We start from the raw sequence: 9,398 nt of genomic DNA on the forward strand, positions 1-9,398 counted from the left end.
ATTTCCAGTGGTCATCAGAGTTTTGTAACGAAACATTTTGAGTTGTCTGTGAGTGAGTCATTATATCACTATTCAATGCCCGATCAATCAAAGCCTGATGTTTTCGAAGTTGAAAAATATAAGGTCCCTGCACGGACAAATACACCAGACATTAATACACCCGACCGGCAGGGTATTGTATATAGTTCCTGGAAGCCAGTTCGTAGATACTAGATAGCAACGTGTCGTAAACACTCAGAACCACAGACTTTCAAAAGGGGGTGTTACCGTAATCCTTTGATTACCAGAGCAACTGAACCCTGCCATGCAGAAAGTTGTCCGTGGTACAGCACTAGCTTTTGTTTTGATTTCACATTCCTAGAGGCATCTATAGCTCATACACGAATATATCATATTGACAACACACTTTTTGGAAAAGTCCTAATCAGTATTTCAAATACCTCAGTTTCAATTAAACTTCATGTGAAGGTTGTAATGACTTGTAATGGCTTTTACCTGCACATGCTCAGATTGTAACTGGGGGTAGTGAAGCAGCTTGTTGTCCGAGCGGTTTATGACGACAGTAAAGAGATCTCCTTAATTAAATCCCATGATGCTTTGTAAAGCCAAACCGCAACTCTAAATGAACTCAAGCGAAGCTCTAACCTATAGCCTAAGAAGCTAAGCTGTGTGAAATTTCGTCAAGTGCCAGCCCCTCCTTGAGCTTGATACTGAAAGTCGCTCTTTCGACGTGTTTAAGGGAAAGTGGGGTGTTAAAGCGGACCATCGCATCCTATTTCTGTAATGAAAATGCACCCAGTTTTTTTTTATTCTTTTTCTTGTAACACTGGGTAACATTTGGTTTGATCTAGAAAAACCATTATCAATTTACTTCACAATCCCTTGGTTTCTTGCAAAATGTTTAGGCTTATTAAAGGATCCGTTTTACTACTAAAGTAGGGTAAAATGGAACAGCCACGGTCTGTGGTACGTCAACACCCCTTATTGTAGTATAAAACGCATACAATAACATAGGTTACCCTTGTACTTTGTGTTTGCCACTGGAGAGTAGTATTCCCTTTCTAAAGCTGATCCATATTTTTAAACTATTGAATGAATGTCCTTGGAGTAAATGCATCATGTATTGTTTATGAATAATTGCATATTGGGCATAGATCAATATCTGTTCATACTCGTTGTATTTCGACTCTTTGATTCCACTCCAATAATCAATGACTTTGCACTTAATAAGATATCTAACAGCGAATTGAATAAAATCAGTGATATTTTGCCAAAACATAGACACTCCAAGAGAACGTGACTAAACGAGTCTGTTGCAGAACAAAATGTACACAAATTATCACTTACAATTTTCCATTTGAAAAGATTACATTGTATATCTATATGGTAAAATACAATGAATGTACAACTTTAGCTGTGTTTATTACCTTTATTATGCAACTGTACGACTTCACGAGTAAGCCGCTGAACGATTGCTCTTTCAAGAGTTCTGTAGGTTTTCCCGGTCAATTTCAGACTTTTGCATTCAAATTCACAGAGTGCACGCACACAGATAATTATATTCGGGCATTCAAATTCAGAATCCGAGCGATCAATTTCATTTATGGGCGTTCTATTTCGTTTTCGTGAAATCAAATTCACGATTGGGCGTTCAGTTTCCAAATGAGAGCATTGCATTTCCTACTCGTGCATTTAAATTCAAGCGATAGTCATGTGATAGTCTCGATGAGCTTATTTGGAGCGTTCAATTTCATTTTCAGGCGATGAAGTTCCTGCTTCGTGCGATCAATATAACGAGGAAAATTGAGTAGACTTTTCTTTAAGAAAGGAGAAATAGCATACACAACCAATGAGTACTTGCATATAGTGTAATCATTATTGTTTAAATGTTATGCATTGTTCTCTGTTCATGTATTCTTTTTTCATCTCAAGAAATATTAAATTGTAAGGTCCAATCGGCAGAGCATCCAAACAACGCAACGACAATCTATTCATATTTCTTGATGATACTGCATGCATGCTGGCAACGTCCGAACACTAATCACATAATGGTAATTCATCAATTTAAAGACAAACTGACACACAATGACCTCACATAGTCCCACAAATGTAAGGAAATAAGAGAGCAATAAACAACAAATAAGACTTCTACAATATTCATGTCATCAGGTTCAATGTAAAGCCTATAGTCAAAATTGGGTGTTTTTTTTTTTTCCGAAGGTGCCTTGTCTTGTCTTGTCAGTACTGCACCAACCGCCGCTGCTGGGCTATAAACGTGCAGTCCCTCATGCATACAGTTGCAGCACTTTAAAATCTCATTTTGGACAAACGAGATTTAAAGATATCAATATTGGTTGCAGATTTTATTTCAGCTGGCAGTGTGTTCCAAATTGGGATTGTCCTTGGATAAAGTGAATGGTGGTAACAATCTTTGTTGGTCTGAATAGTACCTTCAGTATCATGCTCGTCTGTAGGCATATACAGTGCCTATTGTTTATTTGTTTGTTTCATTTTCCATCTAAGAAGATGACTGCAAAGCTGGTCTTCTATCGGGTCCACTTGGATATAAGGTAGGACCACTTCACCGGGTTAAATACTCTGCTCTTTGCGATAAATAAATGAAGTGGGATCTTTTGCATGGATGAGCGGTGACTCTGTCACACATGGGACCTCCATTTTATGTCCTTTCAAGGGGACATGTGCCTGTATATTCATTTTCGTGAAGCCCGAGTTCATATCTGTCAATGAACAGGTGGACCTCTACTGCAAAATGAATAATCATTATAAATCCCGATATATTCAAAGCTAAAAAAAAGCTGAAAAAAAAACCACAAATACACGGCCCTAAACTTAATTAATTACGGCCTTCTTTTAAATTAAATGCAGCTACAGTATTTGGAACATGGTTGCCTATTTACGCCGTTTGAATGACCGACGAGATTTCCTCGCCAGCTTGACATGAATTTGAATGCTCATTGCAGAAATGCGTCCTCCTCTCTTAAATTTGAATACTCCGATGGTGAATTCGAATGACTGGATTTTGAATTCGATTGCTGATTCATGGCTCCGAGCGTGGAATGCGTGAAATTGAATACTCGGAATAGATTCTTTTTGCTTTTTCATTTTTCTATTTCGTTATCTATTTATCTTCTATTTCATTGGAATAGAGAGGAAAGTGAAAATCCTGCCGGAACCCTTGTCAGTCGTATTCATGACGTTGTCTATCAGGAATTTAAAAAAAATATATATGGGCTATGAGCGTAACTGCTGCCCGTTGATAGTTATAGGTTTTGCCTCCAATAAATGAGATGTACAGTGGGGGCACATATTTATTCATCACATATATAGCGACATATGATATGGATAGCAATACTATATTGCATTCTAGGTACATATAGTTGGCTATACTCAATATATGATATTTCTTAGGCTAATGTGTCTGGTACTCATGCAATCCCAAACAAACAACAAACATGGAGGGAATTCAAATTTGGCAATTGGGAGTGCCGCGCCGCCATCATGTATATCATAGGCCTTTACAATAGACACTCTACAAGAAAAGGGTTTAGACAAAGTTTTTTGTTTGCTTAAAACTGAAGGGTACAATCGGGATTGAAACAAATGTATAAGTGAAATTGAACTCATTCACCATTCCCACATTAAATCTTTGAGATTCATTGCAATATATACACTTTAATTACATGTTCACAATGTGTAAAGTCAATGTTACAAAGGTGCAATAAGAAAATGAATCCTTGTTCAAAAATGACAACTAAGAGCCAAAATCCATTGAGATATTATATGTTGCTTTGCATGGAAACAGAAATCAGAGGTGAATAAGTGAATATTCACAACTCTGTTATGATATGACGTACAGTGCTGAGAGGGCCTATTTACTATAACTTCGGTTAGTCCATTACAAGGTTTGTACGATTTTAATTTTTCTCCCCAGTTTTTTTTTTTAATAAATTAAGACCTGTTGTCGCAAATCCTCCTCAGAAAAAAACTTCTTCCTGTGCCGAAACATTTGGGTAATGTGAAAATGAGTGAGATTTGGTGCATAAACACACTTGAGAGCTTCTCAACACGAAAGTGACACAAGGTTGCAAATTTGTGTTTGTAACGCTAAACTTAAATTGTTCGTATCTGTTTTCCTTTTGTGTGTGCGCGATTTTCCCCTAAGTTTTGTCCTGACCAACTTCTTTGATTTTTTTTTCTGCAAAGAAACGCTACCAACTCCTTCAAGAATGAGTCAAACTCAAACACACTCATACACACACAAACAAATACAGAGAGAGAGAGAGAGAGAGAGACACACACACAGACACACACACACAGACACACACACACAGTCACAGACACATACACAACCAAATGCAAAGACCCAAATATAACAAATGAAAACTGTAACACTGTTTCTGTATTATTATCAGATTGCTCGAATTATTGTTGACTACATGATCTAAGATAGGGAGAAGGGGGAAAGGGAGCAGGCAAAGAATATAAACCATTCTGTGAAAGCAATTTAGTACATTGTAGTAAAATTGACATCTAGGGGGAAGTGAATCCATTGTGTCAATTTATTTTTGACAGATAGTTTTAACTTATGAATGCAGCAAAATTACAACAGCAGATAGTATTTACAATGTGGTAATGTGAATGATTTTCACAAATTTTAACAAGACAATTTTATGAATGGTTGATCGATTTTGCCATCCAGGAGTACAAGTAATAGAATGATAAATTTGTTTCTCCCATTAAGGAAAAGTGTTGGTTATATCCTGGGGAAGATATAATTGTGAGTTATATTCATGTTAGTGGAAGCATAGTGTGCTCTTCATTTCTACACCTATATCAGCTGACTACTGAATTTGTGTGTTGATATGAAATGCATGAATATTCATCATCCTCATGAATATGCATGACTCCCAGGGTAGTCATTCAAGTGTGAACATAAATGTTCATACATCACAAAAACTAAGTTCTTTGGTTGTGTGTTCATAAGTTTGTAGAATTGTTTTGTAAACAATGATTCATCTGTATATAATAGTTGATTTATATTACAGAGTTTATGTGAAACAGTGGAGTTTTAGAGTACAATGCAAAGAAGTTTAATTGTACAAGATGAACTGTTCACTCTGTGGAGTAATATGGAACACTGGGAGAGCTTCAGTAGTAGCCAAGTACTGAGAGGTGGAACCTCCCAGGAGCTCAGGAGAGCTGAGTAAGTTTTGTAAATATTTCTTTTATTACTTCCACTACATGTGTGACTTGTATAAGAAATTAAGCACAGACACATCCTGTGTGTAGTAGCCACATACCCAGAGAAAGGTACCTAGGCATGTGGCAATTTGTTTTTGTTGTTTACAGTAGGTTCAGCTCCGTTGTGTGTGTAAGCGTAAAATGTGTCTAGTGTATACACACGCACACACAGGAATGTTGGTTCACTGCACAGCAGTCAGAGTGCATTGGCATAAATGTATCAATTTGAAATGTATCATTTTTAGAGCTAGGCATTCTTGCAGCATGTGTGTATGAAGTTTGCAATACACTATACACTATATTCATAATCACAGATAGTATGTGAAGTTATGAATGAAAAGTGCAATGACAGGGTGGGAAAGAATTTGTGGCAATGTTTATGTTGACAAAAAGGAGGGAAAGACCTATTGCAATGTTTATTATACAAATGATGCACAGGATAGAGTGCGTTAGTGTAGGCGTAGTGCACTCGAGGGTATTTACAATTGTGAAACATGCACGAGGCGAAGCCGAGTGCATGTTGCACTACATTGTAAATACCCGAGAGTGAGCTACGCCTACACTAACGCAGGGCTGCACACTGGCGCCGGTCCGACGGTCAAAGACCGGTAAAAGTCACTGTCGGACCGGTAACTTTTCAGGAAATCCACAAGTTACCGGTCCGACATGACCAGTAAAAAAAAAAAAAGCATTGGTGGGGTCAGTAGAAAGGAAAAGAGCAGCCCCGATCAGGGAGAAACAGAATGCAAGATATCGCACTGTTCAACAAGTTTTCGTTTATGTCTACCGGTGCAATTTGTACAGTAAACATAGTTTTTAGCACTAGCAGTGGACCAGTAACATTCGCGCTCGCTTGCGCATTTGGCGCTGCTCACGCACTGCCATGCAATGCAATACATGCAAAGCACACGATGCAAAGCATGTACAGTGTGCTGTAACTGCTTCTCGTTTGCTTGCCATCGGCGGTCATGCCAGAAGCATTGAAAGAAGTGCACGCATTTCTAGGTCATTTTACTCATGATTTTTTAACGCAAGATCGATCCGATCCCGGCTTCGCAGCAGCGTGGCAGTTATGTTAGAACTAATTTACTTGTGTCGATTTTTAGAAAAAGTAAAAACACATTCGATATTCAGCGATACAGCAAATGGATCTGATTGCGTTTATTTTCATTTTGCACAGTCATTTCACAAATTAATATTTTCATTCGCTCAGAATGTTGTCATAACGAAGATAGGCGCAAAAAGGATCACGAAATCGGCCCTTCCGTGTACTTTTTAAGAACGCATGCACAAAATGTGAAGAGATAATACTAGGGAGAAAAAAAAAATCATGAAATCATGGCAGTCCCGCTTACATATTTCAGGTAGAAATCGTCCCAAAAAGGATCATGAATTCGACCGGCCGCGTCGTATCTTCCAAAAGATTATGTACGAAATGCGAAGAGATTATAGAGGAGAAAAAGAAAAAAAAAATAAAGGACACACTTTGGTAAGTGCATCATAAACGATTACAGCCGAATAACAATTCATGAAATCAAACGCAATCCCGTTGAAATTTGAGGAAATAATAGGCGCAAGAAAAGGATCTTGAATTCAGTCCTGCATGCCGTCTTGGTTATCAAAAACGCATACACAAATGCGACGAGATTATCGGGAGAAAAATAAAAGAAGACACTTTTACCCTTCTGGTGCGTGTATTACAAAAGATTACATCCGAAGTAATTCATGAAATCGCCACAATCCCGCTGATATTTGAGGTAGAAATAGGCGCAAAAAGGATCGTGAATTCGGCCGTGTCGTATACCTTGTAGATAAGAACGCATGTACGGAATGGGAAAAGATTAGCGGGAGAAAAATAAAGGACACATTTCCACCCCTTTTGGCGCTTGCATCATATAAATTACAGCCGAATAGTACAGTTTTAACTCATGAAAATTTCGCAATCCCGTTGGAATTTGAGTAAACAATAATAGGCGCAAAAAGAATGTCGAATTCGGCCCTGCATGCAATGTATAACTTTGAAAACGCCAAATACGAAGAAATTATCGGGAGAAAAATAAAGAACGCATTTTCAACCCTTCTGGTGAATGTATCACAAAAGATTACAGCCGAAATAATTAATGACATATCGCAATCCCGCTGATATTTGATGTAGAAATAGGCGCTAAAAGGACCGTGAATTCGGTACAGGCATGTACGCAATGCGAAGTGATTATCGGGTGAAAAATGCAGCACACATTTTCAACCCCTTTTGGCCCGTGCATCATAAAGATTATAGAGCCGAGTGATAATTCATGAAATCATCTCAATCCCGTTGAAGTTTGAGGAAACGATAGGCGCAAAAGAATCATGATTTTTGGCCGTGTCGTGTATCTTTTAAGAACGCATTTACAAAATGCGAAGAGTTTATCGAGGAGAAATAAAGGACACATTATCAACCCCTTTTGGCGCGTGTATCATAAAAGATTGCATCCGAAGTCATACATGAACTCATCGCAATCCCGCTGATACGTTGAGGTAGAAATAGGCGCAAAAAGGATCGTGAATTCGGCCATGTCGTATACCTTTCAAGAACGCATGTGTATACGGAATGCGAAGAGATTATGGGGAGAGAAATAAAGAACGCATTTTCAACCATTCTATAGCTGGTGCGTGCATCACAAAAGATTACATCTGAAGTAATTCATGAAATTGCCACAATTCGTCTGATATTTAATGTAGAAATAGGCGATAAAAGGATCGTGAATTCGGCCGTGTCGTATACGCATGTACGAAATGCGAAGAGATTATTGGGAGAAAAATACAGGACACATTTTCAACCCCTTTTGGCCCGTGCATCATAAAGATTACGGCCGAATAATAATTCATGAAATCATCGCAATCCCGTTGAAGTTTGAGGAAACAATAGGCGCAAAAAGAATCATGATTTTTGGCCGTGTCGTATATCTGTTTAGAACGCATTGCGAAATGCGAAGAGTTTATCCGGGAAAAATAAAGGACACATTTTCAACCCATTTTGGCGCGTTTATCATAAAAGATTACTGCCGAAGTTATTCACGAAATCATCGCAATCCCGCTGATATTTGAGGTAGAAATAGGTGAAAAAAGTATCATGAATTCGGCCATGTGGTGCATCTTTTTAAGAACGCACTTACGAAATTCGAAGAGTTTGTCGGGAAAAAATAAAGGACACATTTTCAACCTCTTTTGGTGCTTGCATCAGAAAATATTACAGCCGAAGTAATTTATGAAATCGTCACAATCCCGCTAATATTTGAGGTGCAAATGGGCGCAAAAAGGATCGCGAATTCGGCCCTGCATGTCGTGTACCTTTCAAGAACGCATGCACAAATGCGAATAGATTATCGGGAGAAAAATAAAGAACCCCTTGTAGCGAGTGCATCAGAAAATATCACAGCTAAAATAATTCATTAAATCGTCGCAATTCAACTGACCACCAAGAGCAGGTTACGCAGCAAGTTCGTGTGCCGATGTTTAGAAAAAGTCACAAACGCATTTGATACAATCTGATTTTGTTCATTATCATTTGACACTGTAATTCACAAACAAACATTCTATTTTTTCCTATCTTTTTTATTTTTTTTTTTGTGCAATAAATAATGCAAGTTTAAAAAAAAAATATTAATCTGTAAAATGTACATGGGTGGGGGGGGGGGGGTACGTCCATAAAAAAAACCAAGAAAATACGTTTGCAAGTCATTTAATTTTTTTTTTAGGTTGTAGTTGTTGACCGGTAAATTTTCTGTTCGGACCGGCAAAAAATGGTAAAACGGGGCATTTACCGGTCCGACAGAGACAGGTTGGACCGGCAGAAAAAATGGGTTAGTGTGCAGCCCTGACTAACGCCACGAAATAATCCTGTGCATCATTTGTTTTATAAAATGGGTCGAAAATTCGAAAACTAACATCATTTTTCAGCGTTTTTCACGTACCTTTGTGGGTCAAGACGTCCGAAGATGTTCGTCCCAAACTTTTACGCACGTCGCACTCGCGGAAGTCCCGCACATACAGTACAGTGTGTATAAGTATAATGGGGGATTGGGTTTCCGGACACCCGCATGAAAACTTACTTATTTTACATAGAATATGCACCCTTTACCTTAAAGACTTGATAT

The sequence above is a fragment of the Diadema antillarum genome, unplaced genomic scaffold (genome assembly GCF_040938485.1).
Source record: "Diadema antillarum isolate AM-2024a unplaced genomic scaffold, OU_Dant_1.0 scf00000116, whole genome shotgun sequence".
NCBI classification, from domain to species: Eukaryota; Metazoa; Echinodermata; class Echinoidea; order Diadematoida; family Diadematidae; genus Diadema; species Diadema antillarum.